This window comes from Rhinolophus hipposideros (assembly GCF_964194185.1).
Source record: "Rhinolophus hipposideros genome assembly, chromosome: 25".
NCBI classification, from domain to species: Eukaryota; Metazoa; Chordata; class Mammalia; order Chiroptera; family Rhinolophidae; genus Rhinolophus; species Rhinolophus hipposideros.
This window is the reverse complement of record NC_138071.1, coordinates 19,440,083-19,459,202: the sequence shown is the minus strand read 5'-3', so window position 1 is coordinate 19,459,202 and position 19,120 is coordinate 19,440,083. Positions and strand designations below refer to the sequence as shown.

General features: G+C 40.8%; 1 protein-coding gene across 4 annotated transcripts in view; it reads left to right on the top strand.

Annotated features, from left to right (window-relative positions):
• PTN (pleiotrophin) overlaps positions 1 to 19,120 on the top strand; it is an 88,722-nt gene that overhangs the window by 23,388 nt on the left and 46,214 nt on the right. The window lies entirely within an intron of this gene.

The following is a 19,120-nucleotide window of genomic DNA, read 5'->3' as shown; positions in this document are numbered from 1 at the left end:
GATTGCTATGTGTGTATGGAAATGAAAAAGAGGGAGAGAGAGACCACCAACCTGAGAGGAATCCCATGTCCAACAGAGAGGCAGGCTTGGTGACACACAAAGCAGTTAATTGTGAGCAGTTCCACTAAGGGGCCTGGGAAACTCCAGCACAGAGGGGTGGCTGTGACCCATTTGGCACAGGCAGTGCTGGCCTTGCATATTTCAACATCCTCGATGGTCAAACACCTGGGTTACCTCCTGAGTGCAGCCCTGTTCTTAGAGATTTATGATGTTTACCAAATCTGGCAGCGGGCTAATTTGTAGGAAAGGTGATGCTTTGGGAACCCAGTCTGTAACCCAATGCTCCCCAGGAGGCTTTAGTTGCCCTGCTTATTGTTCTTGCTGAATTGCCAGCCAGTTTCTACAGCAAAGAAAGCACTTTCCACTCTCCTTTGGGCCCTCTGATCCTTCGGTATCTGCCATTGGTCATTTTTGAAATTAGCCCCCTCCTGTTTGAAAGACATGAGGCCCCTTTTTCAATGTGAGGTGACCTTGGCCTGTCTTTATATAGTTCTCTTCATCGCTTTGCCTCACTTGGCATATGGAGTCCTGGAAAATGCCTCACTCGGAATTTCTCAGGAGCACTACTTGTTTGTCCTCCCAAGGGATTTTCATATGTGATTTGTGTTCCCTTACCGTGGAGGAGACCCTCAAGATCAACATTCCAGGGGTAGGAATGAGAGCAGGGGCTAAGCACGTTTCTCCAAGTGCACATAGCAAGTGAGTGGAGACCAGGTTCGAGCCTGGAGAACTGTCATTTCTACCAAGTCTCCAGGCAACACGATGCTGTTATCTAAGGACCACACTTTAAGAACAGGTACATTAGACAGGAAGAGAGAATCTCAGAATCAGTTTCCTTTTGAGTAAGAAGGCTCTTAAGAGATTATGCTAGTGAGTGCATGATGGACTATTTTCAGTAGACTCTTAGGACTATGGAGAGGTGCCTGAGGGTAGATGCAATAGGAAAGGGGAGGTCCCCCATTTCGACACAAGACATAAGCAGAGCACTTTATTTTTATCTGTTTTACATATTGGAATTCCACACGTGGTTTTATTTGACAAGAGGTGTTTGCTACTTCAGACAAAAGTGAAACTGTCAATGTAGTCTAGTATCTTTTTTTCAATGTGCAAATGCAGAAACAGAGGCAGAGACTTATTTCAGATCACAGATCTGCATAACTGGGTCTTTCCAATATGTAATGCTATACACTCTATACAATTTAGCTGCACGCATGTGCCGGGCTCTTGTCTCTTAGCTCCAAACCCACCCTTCTGCAGTCTACCCCGAGATGCTGGAGCTGGGACACCGCAGACCACGTTTCTGTTTTGCCAGCTGGCTGCAGGTTAGGCTGTCAGTAATGTCTACTAGAGGGAAACTCAGAGCAACTCCGAGATTTAAGAGCCTGGCTTTAGTCTGAGTCCAACCAGGTTTCCCCTTTCTAAATTTTAGAACCCCGACTTCCCAAATGTTGTCCTAACATGCATGTGAGAGAGCCGGTGAGCTGGTGACTTCACAGAGTTTGTAATTCTGGAACACACACAATTCAATGTTTTGCTTGATGTTCAGCGATACCAGTCCAGAGGTTACAAGAGGTACGAGACTCTTTTAGAGCTGCCACATAACTTCTCTTCTGTGATTTGTGATAAGAATGTAGACCCGAGCGTGTCACTTCTGTCTGTGATCACTCCCGATGCTCAGAAGAATTCGTCCACACCACGGCCCTCATAGTCATCATGACTGTGATAATGGTCAAGGATAGCAGTCATCTGGGCTCTCCTGGCCGTTTCTCCAGTAGGCACTTTATCACAGTCAACCACAGGTGTTCATTTGATTAACTGCGATGATACATGCCATCGCATTACGTAATTATTAGCATCCTCTTGTCCACCAGCATGGAGCCCATCACTGTGTTCAAACTCAAGGACACAACCAACCCACTCCCTAACTGTCATCCATGATCTCGTGTCTGCTGTCAATTTCTGAATCCATCAGAACCAGCCAAGAGATAAACCACACCAATTTATGTATAAAGTTATGAACTAGGTAACTGAAAACAAAACACTAAGGAATCATGGAGGAATCACAAAGTAGCATATAGAAGGATGGGTTTGGAGCTAAAAGATAAAAATAGGCATAATGTATATATATATATATATATATATATATATATATATTGTGTGTGTGTGTTTATGAAATTTCCCTTGATTACTAAGCCTACCAAATCTCCTGAGACAGAGTCTGTATTCTATAGCACTTTTCACTTCTGTAATGCCAACCTTGCATTGGACTCTAAATATCTTTATCCGTGTCTGTCTTCCGTTAACAGTGAGTGCTTCGGTCATGAGGCCAATCTCTGCCATATACCCTAACGTATGGACCAAAGTAGGTCAGTAAGTATGAAAAAGAGTAATGAATCGCGATACTACGAACCTGTGTTAGTGCATGGAGTACTCTATAGAGACTCTATTCTAGAGAGACTGTTTTGAGATTCTATCTTTTTGGGTATTATATAGCCTTCTGAAAATTTTGGCTATGTTGCATAGCTTAAAGCTACTTTTCCATGACTCCAAAGGTGATACTTTCTTCTGCCTTCCTAATGTGATTTCCCAGCTCCTGCTTATCACCCAGCCCCTAATCAGAGAGGCTGAATAATAAACCTATGACTAGCCCAGGCCTGTGAGACTGTACATGATGAGATCCAACGCTGAGCAGAGGTTATATTCCGAGACGGTATGGGTTCTTGTTGGGTCCCTAAGTGGATTAATGGAAGCTTCTCAATCTGACAATGGGATATCTGTACTGTACTCGATTTCAAACCTTATTAGAGATAGAGAGGACCTTGCTCTCCTAAATTTGCAGAATAGTTACTCATGTCAGTTGAAATAAAAAATCTTAGTAAGTTTTTATTTCATCCTTTAACAGTTATGGAAGGGTTGGTTGAAAGCAGAATATGATAAGGAAAAGAGTGAGTGTAGGTCTTTTTGTTTTCTTCTTTTTTTGCAAACAACAAAATCCCTTCTGGCAGTGAAAAACTGATTAACAGTTAGAGATAGTTTCCACAATTATTGGGAGAGCTAAAGAAATGGATTCTGCGTTGAGCTTTTGGGAATGACTCTGAAAAATAAACCGCAATGCTGGGTCTCTGTAGGAGGTACTGCCTCTGCCACAATCAAAGAATTTAGATTCCGGAAGCTGCTCCCACAAATGTGATACCACTTCTGTCTCTAACAGGAAGGAAGGGAATCAGGACCCCTGGATGACACACAACTCACAGCACAGCTGCTGTCTCCAGAAGCAGTTTTCCTGCCACCATCCTCACCCACACACCTTGCCTTTGTCCCCTGGTGACCAAATTTCCAAAGTTTCTTATGAGTGCATCTGACTGGCAAGTCATTAATTCACCTGCAAAACAGCTCTTGAGATAGGCTGGGGAATACAGTTTTCTTTTTCAAATTTCTTTTGTTTTGTGACTCTTTCTGCTTTTTTTGCTTTTCACTTTCTACTTCCTGGAAGAGGGTTGGGGTGGGTGTTGAGCAAGCCAGTATGTGATATAGATTTGGAGATAAGGAAGTCAGATGACTTTCAGAGAAGTGTTTCTTTGGAGATGTCAGTGGGGAGTGAGGTCCAGCGGAAGGCTCTGGGCTTCAGCAAGAGGGGTGATACATGAGAAAGCAAAAGGGAGAAAAAGAGAGACTGTTCCTAAAATACTACAGTAAAGCACCTAGAAGCGTTATAACAATATCCTACAAGTAGTACAAATAACATAGATCACAGTATTAGATTATTTTATAATTTTTATTATGTTCAGTCTTTTTCATTTGATTCTCACAATAATCTTGTAAATAATAGTTGAATTTGTTTTAATATCAGCTAATTCCTTCACTCCAAAATTTATATTTGATACATTTGTTTTTAGGAAGTTATTTTAACCTAGAGTGTGGCTCTACTTAAAATTTAACAGTTTAAAATTTTTGTTAAAAAAGTAGAGTGTTCTAGCCCTCTCTTCACTTTACTTTTTTTGTCTTCCCTTGGACCAGATGTTAAAAGTCTCTCCAATGTTAATAGTTTTTATTTTTCATTAACTATGGGGAAGGTATGGTGGGGAGTTAAAATGAATTAAACAGCAACAGCCTTTCAAAAGGCTGGTATTTAAATTGAATCTGAAAGCTGAGATAAAGAGTGTGGTTCAGAAACTGTGGAAATTGCAACTAAACATCAGGTAAAAGGAGGCAAATGGACAGAACAAACCACCCAGAAAAATGTGAAATCAGGCAAAGTTTACCTTCGAGCATCTTCCATTTCTCATTGTAGTAGGCACCCCACTGCTTAGTTTCCTGTCTCATTTACCCTGTTCTCTGTCATCTGTAGCAAAACAAGTAAAGTACCTTCAAGTAAAACTATCCCAAGAAATGTACACTGCAGAGACTCCCCATAGAGAAATGGATGGATCCATTTGGCTGCCTCATTGCTGTACATCCTAATTTGTATTCACTTTCACTGGAGAATGATTACAACTGTATAATTTAAAAAGTGGCTTTGAAAACCACTGGCACCAAAAATAGACAATAATTAATATCCTGTCATTCAAATCAGAACACATCACACTTGTGTCATGTTGGCAATGCCTGGTTGGTTTTATGGATTTCTTAGAGCTTTCGCATTGCCACGTATGTCTTCCAGCCAGGTCCATCTACCTTTGTATGACATGGCCAGTCAACAGCATAAACCAGGTTCCTCAGGCATTCCAACCACCCGGTTCACAGAGAATTTGTCTTTAACTCTCACTCTTTAATCTGCTTTAGCATTCATTCTGGTGTCTGTTTTGGATCCCATCCTCTTACTTTCTCTTTCTGTCCCAGCTTCATATGGCCATTTGAATCGATAGAATAAATCAACCTCTCAGGTCTTAATTTCATTTTGAGCCTGTTCAGTGGTAAAAATATCAATCTCAGACAATTCAGGTAATCCGGGAACGTTAGGATCAGCCGATTGATTCCTACCTTCCTGGCCTTCCCTAATCTTCACCATCCCTAGAACAGTGTCTAGGTCCTAGGAACTTACGGAAAGCCAGTATGCTGGAGAGAGATGGAGTTTGGATGGGGAACATCTTACCCTTGGTCATTCTGTTTGCTGCGAAGATTTGCATCCTCACCTATCTTGGATGTAGACAGTGACCGTGATCAGGTAACCCCTCATGGAGTCCCTATTGTGATGTCTTCAACGATAATTTGCCTTCCTGAGCTTTGAACCCCAAAACTCACCGGCAACTTGGCATAACCTACCATGAAAGGGAAATAAGGCAGATGGCTAATCCCTCTAGTGCTTTCGACAGATTTTGGTCAGCTGAGTTGAGCATCTAATTACCGCTGGTAGGACGTACGGGTATGCGTAAATCCATATGCATTTCAATGAAGTAATGACATGATATAGAAGAATTAGTTCTGCACTGATTTCCCCCCCAATTTTTCTATATCCCTTCTTCCTTTGAGCAGCGAGCCAAAACCATATGCACCCCTCCAGAGAGAGTGATTATAGCAGATGACAGGACAAGAGAGTGAAAGTTGTAATTTTTGAGTAGCAATCAATTTAGGGGCCTCCGAAACCATGAGGACTCAGGGCATAGAAAGTTATAACAATAAACACTAAATTTGTTCAGTGAGAGATGATTTATCCTCCCCCTGGACTAGGTTTTACAGGCTGTAAGAAAAGCAAGTCAGAGGGAGCAGGATTGCTAAAATGTAGGTGTGTCCATAGTAGGGATATTATAATTCCTCCTTTTGGGAGAAAGAGGACAGAAAACATAATCCCAGATAGTTTAGAGATTCTATGGATAGATGAAGCTATTTCTCACTCCTAAAGAACACAGCAAATCTTGGAAGATCCTTTCATTCCAACCCCTGACACTGCGTGGAATAAGGACTGCAGAAGCACTTGTGCAGGGGTTATGCAGGGGGGTTCAAAGACATGTTCTGGTCTTGGCTTTGCCCTTCATCAGTGACACTGGGCACATCACTCAGCATCCTTTTCAATTGGTTAGTGCTGTTGGGATTGTCAGATGGGATGGTGTATGTTACAGCACACTGTGAATTCTAATCTCAGAATGATACGCCCTGCTATCCACGGAAAACACCAAACTGGGTGACCTACATTAAACATGTTAAAGATGTATGCACATTATATATATATATATATATATATATATATATATATATACACATATATATATCAAATATATAAACTTAGTGTATATATATATATTGATAAGTATATCAGTATAAGTATATACTGATATCAGTATATATTCAAATAAGAAAAACTTTTAACAGAATTGGAATGTGACATGACAGAAAGACCCTTGGCTTAGGTATTCTGAAACATGGGTTTTGATCTCAGGCCCACCACAAGCCATATGTATGGTTGCATGATTTTGAGCAAGACGTCTCATCTCATCTCTCTGAACCTCTTACATCTGAAAAATGGGCTACACCTGATGGTCTCAGTAATGTTTCATCTTTTCTGTATCTGTGATTTTGATAATGTATGCCTCTGTGTTTAATCTGAGTTCTTAATCAGGCAAGAATGAATTTTAATTCATTGGTCTGGTCAGAAATAAAAATTAGAAAAATGGATTGCTGGAAAGAAAAATCAGTATGAATAAGTCAGCCCTCCATCCAGTTAGAGACATTCTTAAAAATATTTCAGTGGCCTTTTCACTCAAAAATATGTATGATGATTTATTCTAACGAGCATGTACTGAGTGACTTCCAGGTACCAGGTTTGGGAATCTAGGTACCTTTCATGTCTTGCCCTAAAAAGGAGCTTACATTGTCGGGAATTAAATAATTCTCAGATGCTATTCCTCAGTGGATCGACAGGGTGTAACATCAGTGAGTTGGGACCAGGATAGGAATGAACTTTCCTGGAGGCCAAGACTTTCCATAGGGAAAATTAAGTGTCAACATCCACCAAAGCTCGAACTTTAAATCTGATATTCAAAGTAACTGGCATGCACACTGTTAATCCCTGGATTGAACTGCAGTCGTTCAGCTGAGCACTGACTACTTGTGGCAGGTACGGAAAATTAGTATCACACATCAAGTGGTGCTAGGGGCTGGTGTCTGTCAAACTTATTATTTTCATATGAGGAATCTGGAGCCTTGGAAAGTGGAGTGACGACCCAAGATGGTGTGCTGGCTAGAACTAAAGGTCTGTGTCCCTGTTTCTTAGTACTGTGATTTTTTTTTCCTACCATATTTAGCCCTGGCAACATGAATAATTACTATTACCATGACATCCCAACACAATTGTGTTCTTCCTAAAACACAAGTCAGATTTTATTTTGAGGAGGCATTTCGATATCAGAACACCTTGGACGTCTCATATTTAGTGAAGCAAAGTAAAGACAAGTAGATACTAGCAAGGAGGTAAATAAATGCAGAGCACATTTCCAAATCTGCTGAAAGATGAAAACTCAGCTATTTTTGTTATTCTTGGTCCAGATTTTTCTGTTTCTATTAAAAAAAAATTGTGAGTTAAACTGCATAACCGTTGGTTTTGGCATTTTTTCAAAGGGTTTCTTTCATTTTGCAGAAGACCTCATTTATTCCTAGCTCTCCTGTTCCCAGGGGGTTGGAAACTGAGCCAGGGCATCTGATTTATATAATTAGCCTTTCGTGAGTATGGAGGGCCTCTCCTTCCAGCATGAAGTGAGGTGAATTTGAGGAAAAACACTCTTCCTTTATCCAACTCCTTACTCTCCCTCCCAATTCTCCTTCTCATTTGTAACCCGATTTACCAGGGAAAGCCATGATTCTACAATCCAATGTGATCTCACCCCGTCAGAGCTTTCAACCAGAAAGACTTAGAGCCCATCAATTTCCTAATAATGGGTGTATAATGACGGTCCCTTTGGTATTGCTCTCACCCAAATCCCCATTTAAAGACGGCAACTGGGAGGATAAAGGCTAGTGTTTCAGGAAGGGCAGATTTAGGGTAGATCAGCCATGGAAATCGGCATTGGCTCACATGTCCAGGACCTAATGAGAATCTGGCGGAGGCCCAAAAGAAATTGAATCCACTTTGCCTCTGCATTCTAGGCCCTAGTTCAATGCTTTTCATGAGAATCTGTAGAATTGTAAGGGAAGGAGGTAAGGGAACTGTGCAGGAAGGGAGTAATCACAAGAGCATTTGCTACAGGTTAATCTCTGTCCTTCTCAGTACTGTGACAATAGCTAGAGCCTCTGATTGTTTCTTCGATGAGGGAATCCACACTCATCTCTATGGCCCACTTTGTGACTTTTGGAGACACTCAAGGGCCTTGCCTTTGACGGTGGTACTAAGTATGTGTACTTAAAAAGTCCAGGAGGTTTCCACTTGATTTGCGCCCTTCTGAATTTGCCAATTTTGCTATTGGTCTCATCTTTATTTTTTCCCAACCACACCATCTCCTTTATGCATATTGTTATGGTTAAAATTCTAACAGTGCTAGAAATACAGATAGTCAGAAAAGTGTCACTAGAGATGGCAAAAAAAAAAAAAAAGGAAAAGTGCAAACAGATATTTAGGGTTAGTGCCAAATTTTCTGGCAAAATAGTTTTAGAGTTTTATTGGAAGTAGCTGGAATATGTCAGTGAGGAAGCAGGGAGATTTTGCTTCCGGCAAATACATGTCCTATCGAACTATAATGGTGCAAGTGACGACCTATTGCTGGAACCCTGGAAAGCGATAGAAACATCTTCTTGCCCCAACATTTTTTATGTGAGTGCACATGGTGCTTACTTTGGTTCATGTAAAACGCAAACTTTTTGGAGTACTAGTCACAGAGATAGCACTCATACAACAAAAGTAAAACAGGTTGTCAGGTAGATAGATGATCAATAAATTAGGAAACGTTTACATCTTGTGAAGGGAGGAGAAAATATGGTGAATTCTTGACATTTATCTAGTTTGGATATATCTGAATTTAAAGCTGATTTTTTCTTTTCACTTAGATTGAGAGGAAATACTCTTTGTTTGCCGGCCTCTGTGCTGGTACCAAGTTGGTTGACTGTAAGTAAGGCCATTGGTCAGTCTGATTTGGGTCACTTTCTTACACTGTGGTTTGTTCTTGAGCTTATCGACTGGCTCAGCCAAGATTGTTGAAATAAAGATCGAATATATGTGTAACCTATCTATACGTGCTATAACTTGCATTATGACGTGTAAAGACATTTCCTCTGGATGAGTGTGGGATATGATGGGAGTTCCCAGTTCCCAAATCTCTGAGAAGGTGTATGATTGTCCTACCTCCCGACTCCCAAACAGCTTCCACGATGCTTAAAGAAAGGACCATTCCAAAGGCTCTGTGCATTTTTCCTTCTGACTGCCCTTTAGGTCCACTCTTTTGTTTTAAGAAGGTATAATACAAGTAACAGACATTCATTTTGAAACAGTTGGCCCCATATAGATAGCTCAGTTTAGGGAAATGTGCATTGCTGCTTTTCGTCTTTTGGATTTGGGTTTTTCAGAACTCACAACTCACACTCCATACTAGTTCCCTTACTCCTCTGCATTTCTTTCCTGGCACTCCTCCCCTTGTACCCTCCCTGTTTCTTAGCTTGCTTTTCCGCCAATAGTACTCTCTTTTTCATCTCCTGCTTATTGATGAATGAGTTTCATTCATCTTTCCCTCTCTCTTTTTTTTCTGGGGGGGGAAGGGCCAGTGGGGTGATCTGTGAATAGCTGTAGACTCTGCCTGCTCCCATTTTTCCACTTGGCTATTCAGTTCCATGGAGACAGAAAATGGAGGGGAGCAGCGGGGTGGGAGGCACCAGGGTCAGAGGTCAAGAGTGGCCACCTTTTGAATTAAAGCTTCTGATTTCCACTGGGGATAACATATTGTAACCCAAAGTAACTGTGCAAGTACTTGGCTGCCAGAAGGCTCAAAGCAAAGGGAGGGAGAGTAAAACAAAAAAGAGAGAGAGAGAAAGATCAGAGAGAAGGGGAGGGATGCGAACCCTGGGGTCAATGAACATTATTGGCAGTGTTTTTTAAGATAGTGTTTGGTGAGTCCATACAAGGGCCATTATCCTTTCTTTGTACTACTCTGCATATCTTCTCAAGTGTTGGACCTGGAATATTTTGTGCAGTATATATTCATTTCTGATTTCTATTCTTCTTTGCTTTATCGAGTCTATTCTTCTGAATTGTATTTTACTGAATTCCACCTGATAGCTAGACCTGTTTATTTTTATTTTAAAAGCAACTGAATTCTTCCTTTTACCAGTAGTTAATATCATGCTACAGTACTGACAGCAGTCAAGGTGTTTGGTAGACAACTCGCAGACGTGGTATGTTGCCTCTGCTTTGTTTCTTACTAGCTGAGTCGACATCTTCATGCCATTTAGCTCCCCTGAGGATTAGGTTTCACCTCTGGAAATTGGGGATAACACAAATTGCCCTTCCTGTTTCACAAAATTGGTTGGGGTCAAATAAGAAAATACACAGGACTCTCTTTGTAAACCATAAATTACTGAATAAATGCAGGGACTTATTAGGCCTTCCTTTATTATATTGACTTCTCTTAAATCTCTGTATAATTTTTATTTATGCAGAAATAATTTTTATGATACTGTTTCTAAAAACAATGCTTTTCAAATTTATTATTTGAAAAAGCAAGCAATAACTAAAATAATAAATTACTGGAACTCTAAAGGGACATATATTAATATTGTGGTTCTTATCCTGGATTTTTGACAACAGAGAATAAACTTTCAGGGTTTTCTCTACTTTGTTAGGTCTTCATCTTCAAATACTAAGATACATTTTTGAATTATGACATTAATGAAAAAAAAGAAGAGAACAAAACATAACTGCCTTTGAGGTTAAAGAACAAGAAAATGGTTTGCCTGTTTGCTTTTTTGTTTGTTTGTTTTCATCTTAGATACTGGAATTCTGCTTATTCTGCATCTACCAGGGAGCACGTTGGTACTTTTCCAGGAGAATCCAAAATTTAAACTTCTTTTACACATGATGTTCTGCACCCACTAGGCTTGCTATACATCTCCGTTGACTTTAAATGCACAATTCCCAGCCACTCGTGGCACTCCACAGAGAAACTGTGGACCCTTCTATTCATTCTATTCATTACTTATCTGTTTGTGTTGACCGATATGCTCACCATCCCGCTCTCTTTTTAAACAATCCAGTCCACTCTTTATGCAAGCTGCTTTGCCTCCAGCACTGTGAGAACTCTCACTGCTGTCTCTCTCCTGGTGGATTTGTGGCATTTACAGTGAAGAGCCTATGAACAGCCTGGCCCATCCCCCATCTTCAGGGTCCTTTATAGCACCCAAGGGGCTCTCCCCATAATTTAGGGCTCTCCCCTTCCTGCTTTCTTTCCCATGTCTGTCTTCAACTGCAGGAATGCTTTAGTTTCACATGTCAACTCTATTCCCCAAACTGCCTTGGTTCATTTCTCTCTCTGACACATTTTGCAAATATTCAGGTTATTATTTAAGAAACTCGATTTATCGAAGGAGGTTGATTGCATGAGCCACATTTTTAGAAAATACAGTACAATATCCTTTGCACTTTTTCTCTCCAGAACCTGGGCCTGTTTCCTCTATAATTATCCCAAACATCCTTGAAGAGCCTGTTGGCACAACGCTAAAAATGAGAGAGAATGCAGCTTAAGGTACAGATGGAAGGATTAAACTATAAAAGGGCTAATCCCTGATAACAGGACAGAAATGGGTTAGACAAACATTGCACTATATTCAGAATAGGATTTTGAAAATGGAACCTTCAGCTGGGCAAGGTAAGTGCTCAATGATTGCAGTTCCAATCCCTAGGGGTTGAAGCAGGATGAATTCAGGGAAAAACCAAAGCCCTGAGAAGGCCATCAAGATCTGCCTTCATGATCATACTGTAGCAGCCGCCTCCAAACCCCACAGCCCTTCCTCATTCATCAGGACACCCATGGTAATACCAGGCTCTAGCCTCTTTATCTCTGTCATTAGGTCACCTAATGCTCATCCCTCCCAGGTTTCACCAGGCTTTCCTGTCTCTGAGACACCTTCCTAAACTCACCTCTGACTTCCAAGAAAGAGTTAGGTCCTGGCTCTAGTCTGTTTCCATGATGCCTGATCTCCTCTCTCTTATAATTGGCTTGTGTGTCAGTTTCCCCAACCAGGCTACAATCTCCTTGAAGGAAGGTACCATGTCGAGTTTGGCTGTGCCCCATGGCTTACACCTGCGAAGCACTTGATAAACATTCATTAGAATGAACACATGAAGAAATAATGGCAAAATCGTTAGTTCCTTTGAAATAGCGAATGCAATTTTTTTTTGCTTCTCAAATTGTATGGTTGGGATCAGACACCTGTATCTTAGGCCCTACGGCCTCTGTGATAATTGCAAAATACAGAGTCAAAAGGGATATAAAAGAGTTTAAACAGTGAATTTTACTGCAATGCCAATGTTCTATCTATCTATCTATCTATCTATCTATCAAGAGGATTCAAAGTTTAAAGACAGAAAAAGGAACAGTGCAACCTTGGAGGAGCACTCACTTCCCCTGAGGCCTTTGGTCCCACGTTGCCTTGACTATAAGACTTAGGGTGAAAGGCAGAGGCTCTCCATGAAAGAATTTTAAACTCAGGCTCGATAAAGGTGACTTTTGAGAATTTGGCTCCTGTGGTAGAATTTAGGGCTTTCCTGGCCTTTTAAATAAGGGGTGCCTTTTATATGGGCACCACTGTGATTCTAGGGCCAACACAGGGTCTCTGGCCAAAGAGTCAGAAGATCCGTCGCTTAGGGCTGATTCTCAGTTAGAGAAGTGAAAAATAAAAGGGAGCTATGTCTCGACATTTGTCCCTTTCCCAGGTAGAATCAGGAATGAGGAGTTAGAGCAGAAGCTCTGAGGTCAAAGGTCATACATTTGAGGAAGTGTGTCTTTCATACCAGTGCCGGATTTTCAGTAATATTAACAATTTCTGCTTCTTCTTCGGAGGTCACTGTCCACTGTATTTGGTTGGTCTCATGAGGGATGCTTTTTGTACTGCACGTGCTATTGTCCCCCAGAGGCTTCTTTGGGGAGTGGCCCAGGCTGTATTTTGCATTGGATGGTACAGCACTTGCTAGTTTGAGCCCTAGCTCTGTTCCTTATGAAACTTGCCAAACAACTTTTTAACACTCAGCTTTCCTGTTTGTAAAATGGGGTTAACAGTAATAACTAACGGAGTTACGATAAGAATTCAATGAGATGAGAGCATATACAACATGTATTATTGTGCCCAGAACCCAAAAGAAAAACATCAACCACAGGAACAACAAATAACAGTTAATGTTAACAATGATAGTTAGAAAGAATCCATTCTGGGCCCTGGGATGCCTGGATAACACGATGGGCCCCAGGGCCCACCAAGGGCAGGACATAGGGCTGGACAGATTGCCCATGAATAGCATTCTGGCGGGCAGTGCCCACTGGTAAGTAGCATGGATCCACAGAGGAAGCCTGTAGGAAGTCTCAGTGCCACTTTTTATTAAATCCCAAGGGACAGTGAACATTCTCTTTGCTTTTAGTACTTAAGACATTCTTTCGAGTTCCCCATTTATTTCTGATTCATCAGAGGCTCACCGAGTCTTACCTGGAACTGATTCCCAAAAATGGATCTGGAAAAGAACAAGGGCTGTGGTCTTGCCCCTGGCTCAATGCTCTTTACCGGGCCTAAAGCCGTCTCCTTTCTCTAATTCCTGGATAGATTACAGACCTTGCTTCAAGGCTTTGCTCACTCGCTAAATTCTGGGTAAGAAACCAAAACAGTTCGCTTTTCTGAAATTCCTGGCAGTGAACCCTAACCCCTGCAGAGAGGTGGTGCCATGAGCAAAGTGGGTTGAAAGCGTTGGCTGCTTCCTGCTATTTTGGGCAGGAAGGCAGGAAATCATCCTGCTTTACAATAATTATGGGCAACAGGGCTCAGAATAAAGCAAGACTTCTATGCAAACAATCTGTTCTCAATACCATGTGTTGAGCCACCAAGAATGTGTATAGATAGAATTTTGACTGGGTCTCACTGTGTCTCAGTGACTGGCTACCCAGTGGCCATGTGTTTATTAATATAAATTATAATAAGAGGTTTATAACTTTAATTACCAACACTGTTATGCTACCTATGCAAGGATCAAAAAATTTGAAAAAGAAAAAACCTCTCTTTAAAGAATCCCACTGTATTAAAATGGCTGGAACACTTTTTTCCGTTGAATGTCTGCTCAGAGACTCAGTGAGTTTTTGAACAATTCAGACCAATGTCTGGCTAACTTAGGACAAAAAAAACTCTAAAGCATCTTTACTCAGCTAATGAATGCCGAGTTTGGGATTAGTTCAATCAAAATTTAATCAAAATTTGGACTAGCACAAATGTCAGGATTGTAGAAAACTCAAGATTAGACACAATAATACTGTCTTTCTATCGAAGTGTTTTTATTATACTCTTAAAGGTGCGTGTGGGTGTATTTCTTGTTTATTCTTGCTCCTTAATCCTTGATTTATGTATTTAATGTTGAAAGGCTGTAGACTAGCTGCTTGTACAGTTCTCTGCTGCCTGTAGCATGAGCTACCTCGATCACGTGGACAACAGAAATAGATTCAGAGCAAGCTCGTGACCGGATAAGTGGGTTCAGACAGGAAACATGAACATTTCCCCATGCCTGCCCCATAGGAAAGCTGCGAGCTCAATCATACCCTCTTGATCTAACTTATCATCTCTTGGGCATATGTTCTGTTGCCCCTCCAGCTCCCCTCTCCAATCTCCTCTAGTCTGTTCTGAATACCAGGAGGCCAGCCTTTATGGAAAACATCAACAGATTCCTTTGCCATCTGGCTTGTGGTTGGTGTTGACCAATGGAGGTACTATCAAGAGATCAAAGCGTGGGAAAAGAATGAGTCGAGCCTGTTTATTTCTCTCCCTCCCTCCCTGCTCATTCATCATTTTCTAGAAGCTGATCCTTTTCAGGCTGTTCTCTCCTACAATCTCTGCTCTCTTGAGGGTCTCGCAATTATCACTCCACTTTCTACCTCAGGCCTGAAGGTAGTAGAAACCTTCTTGTTCCTCACTTTCCGTCTGTTTCAACGTCTCCCCTTGGTTTTGCTTAACTCTTCTCACATCATTTTAAATAACGAATTCATTAAACTCTCTTTAGTGAGTCCACTTGAGTATGCCATCTGCTTCCTGCTGGGCCTGTCCTCTCTCAGCCACTACATGGAACCTCCATTCCACTTAGACGGGTTCACGTACTGTGTCTTAAATATCCTTTGTGGCTTTTCCACCTCCATATGTGTAATGTCCCATGCCCTTTCATACCACAAAACTGCATCTAAGCCAAATTTAATAATGCCAACCTGGCTGGCCATTCCAGAGGAAAGTGATGGTATATATCTTTTTTGGGGAAAAAACGATCATATGCTATTTTATAGCATGCTTTATTTGAAAAATACTATTCAACATTATTTATCTGTTTATATCATATGAAAGTTTCCTTCAGCAAAATCCAGTTCTTTCAATTCTCTGCATTTCCCCAGAATGTCAACCTCTTTGTCATGCACACAGGAAAATGTATTTACTGATTGGGAATACTTTTTGAATCTTTTGTACAGTCAAGTAAGCTTCGAAACAGATCAATTTTCAACTGTACAGCAAGCTTCCCAGACTACAACCAGCACACCCAAAGCAAGACTTCTGAGGCCATCAGATCTGCCTTGATTTTCAGGGTTTGATGGAGACCAGGAATGTTGGGATCTGCTCAGATACCAGAAAAAGAATCGTGTCTCTGTGTTTCACTCATGTGCAGTTATAGGCTAAGTGGTGTGGTGCCTGGTATTGCAAAGCCAGAAATTGTACAAAGTGCCCTCTGTTTCAACAAGCTTCAACTTATGCAGCGTGAAATCAGAGGCCTACAACCCACCTTTTGCTACTGAAGAAATACTCAAAACAATTGACCACATACATTAGAAATAGTGAATTCACTTGTTTGTTTGTTTTAAGCCAGTAGTATATATGAGAGAATATTCACTGGAAAGGCAAGTAATTTCAAAGTCATCTCTTGGCATCAGGCAATTGAACTGCTATAGATGTGCCCAGAACCTATGGTCCCAACTCTTACATGCTCCCACTCTTAAGTCCCTTTAACTCATCTCTTCCTTTGTCAACCTTACTTTTTAAACATCAGTGTTTTAATGCTTCTATTTAAATTTTTGTTGTTTCTGGAACTTCCCCAGAATTGTGATATTTAATCGCTCTTCTACATCTCCAAAGGTTTCCTGATCACTTATAGAAGTATTTATTTTGATTATTAGAAATGATCATGGTGATATGGTTTAGTTTATCAGGTGGTTTCATGTGTATTTATCTCACTTAGTACAAATCCATCCAAAATAGAGAGAACAGATGACTTTTATATTTATACCTGAAAAGATGGAGATTCTACAAGATATCATGATTTGCTCTTCCAGTGAGAACTCTGAGGCAAAAGGAAGCAAGGCTTTCTGATTTCTAGTAGCTATTTTTAATAGCTACTGCCTCTCTACTGCTTCATGCTACCTAGACTTTTAAATCAAGTTCACTAATCACTTAAGGTACAAGTGATCCTGAAGCAGAATAGAAAAAGGGAAACACTGAGGCAGCTTATAGTGCCCTCGTGAGGTTCAAGTTCCTCCATCAGTTGTTGCCAGCGTCCTGGAGGGCATAGCTCCCTCTGGTGTGGTTATTTGCACGTGCGGAGTGGAACATAATCAGTATGGAGACGTGCTGGCCAACACAAATTGTCATGTGAGCCACATACTTAATCTTAATTTTTCTTGTAACCACATCAAAAAAAGTAAAAAGAAACCTGTGAAATAGGTTTTAACAATACATCTTATTTAATCCGATATACACCAAATATTATCCTTTTACCATGCAATCAATACAAAATATGAATGCCATACTTAACATTCATTATTTCATACTGTCTTTGAAATCCAGTGTATATTTTATACTTATGTCATGTTGTAATTCAGATTGGTCATGGTTTCACGTGATCACCTTGGATGAGTGACTATTGTGTTGAACAATAAGAAGTGGCACCTCAGCCAGGTTTGCAAGTGGTAACGTAATCCTAACACCCATCTCTGTTTTTCAATTTGCATCAATGCTATACTGTAGGGTGCCTGCTTTGAGAGAATCAGAAGTATAGTCAGAGGATTCATTCAAAAGGTCAACCACTCAGGGAAGAAAATTTTTAATAACACCCACTTTTGGCTCCATGAGGGCCAGGACTGAGCTCTTCTTGTTCATTATTCTGTTTTTTAATGACTAGTACAAGGCCCAACGAGAATAAATCAATGAACTGTCACTTGAATAAATAACTATAGTTGAGATATTTTTACACTTTTTTTGTTGTTCATATTGAAGTCTTCTGTTCATATAAAAATCTGGTGTGTATTTCACATTTACAGCACATCTCAACTCAGACCAGCCACGTTTCGGGTGTGCAATAACCACACATGGCTTGTGGCTGTAGTGAGTGTCAGGCAGGATAGGTATAGATTGTTGGGATATGAGTCTGACTCTATCACCAGCATAAGTCACCAGATGTATGACCAAGGGCAAGTTATTTTATTTCTTTGTTTGTTTCTTTGCTTACCAGTTCTCTGGAAGCATGAGTTTCAATTGAAAATTCTAAGTCACCTTATAAAAGAGGAACCAGATAGCAGAGATAGCTGACTCCCACACCTTTAACCAAAGGGATTCCTATCACCTTCACTAAACGATCCAAATCATTTGGCTCATGGAGGTGGCATACATTTTGTTTGCCTCCTTACCTTCCCCCAAATGTAAAAATGTGCCATACCAGAAGGGCATATAACTAGAAGCAAAGAGAGATACTAAAGACACAATAGATAATGGGCTTTTCAGTAACTGCAACTTGGCCTGTCCTCCAGTGGCTGGGGCTGATGGCAGAGAAACTTGCTAACAGGCCAAATTCTCTTGATGGGGCCTGAGATGTCCTGGGGAGCAGCAAGTGATCCTAATTTGGCTTCTGACTAGATGCTTGACTGCCAAGCAAAGCAGCCAGAGACTAACTTAGCAAGGAAACATCAATGTGCGGGATGAAGACTGTTGTACATCATGCAATATGATGCAAAATTGTGCCCTGCCCAAGGGCGCCCAACAAGGGCGAGAGTGGGTAGTAAAATGTACGCCGAGTGTCCCCTGCCTGGGGCTTGTGTGCACCCAGAGGAAGAGGCACATTGCTCAATTTCATACAGGGACACTTTATGGGTCATCGGCAGCCATTTTTAAGACCTACGCAGCCATGTTCAACACTCAAGCTATGGCTAGAAGGAAGAACTCCCACTAAGCTCTGTAAAAAAAATAACAACAATAAGAAAAGCAGTTTGCAGCCAAAGCCTAAAATACGGAAGCCCGTATATACCTGAAATTGATCTAAATGTGAATGAGTCTTTTTTCTTTCTAGGAAATAAAATAACAGGAAACCAAAAGCAATTCTGTAAGTACATGTATAAAGAACAGACTCAAGATCTAAAGCTCTGTCAACATTTTTTTGTTTGGGTGGTATGCCAAAACTTTTTCCTAAGTGTTTTGAAGCAAATCCTAGACATTTGATCATTTCATCTGCAAATGCCAAGATAAACACCTTTGAAAAATTATAACCACAATACCATTATCACACCTAATGAAACTAACACTTAAGCGTCATTGTGCTATTTTTCCTTAACATGATCTCTGTTTCTGTGATACATTGTTCAGTTTAGAAAGTAAGGCAGGACACCAGGTTGCCGTCTTCAGGGTACTGTGTATGGTGTAATCATCAAAAGCCTCACTTCCCAAGATAAAGTATTTCTATATGCCCTTAGCACCCTGCACAACTAATTCACCCTTAAATACTAGCATTTCAAGCATCCTAACCCCGAACCTTTATCAACTGTATGATGAATGGCTTGTAAAGGTATTTAGGATTGCTTGTGTTTTGCTTTTTCCCCAGTAAATAGTTAACACTGTTGAAGAGGTGGGAGAATGCCAGCCCCCTATCAGCACAAAC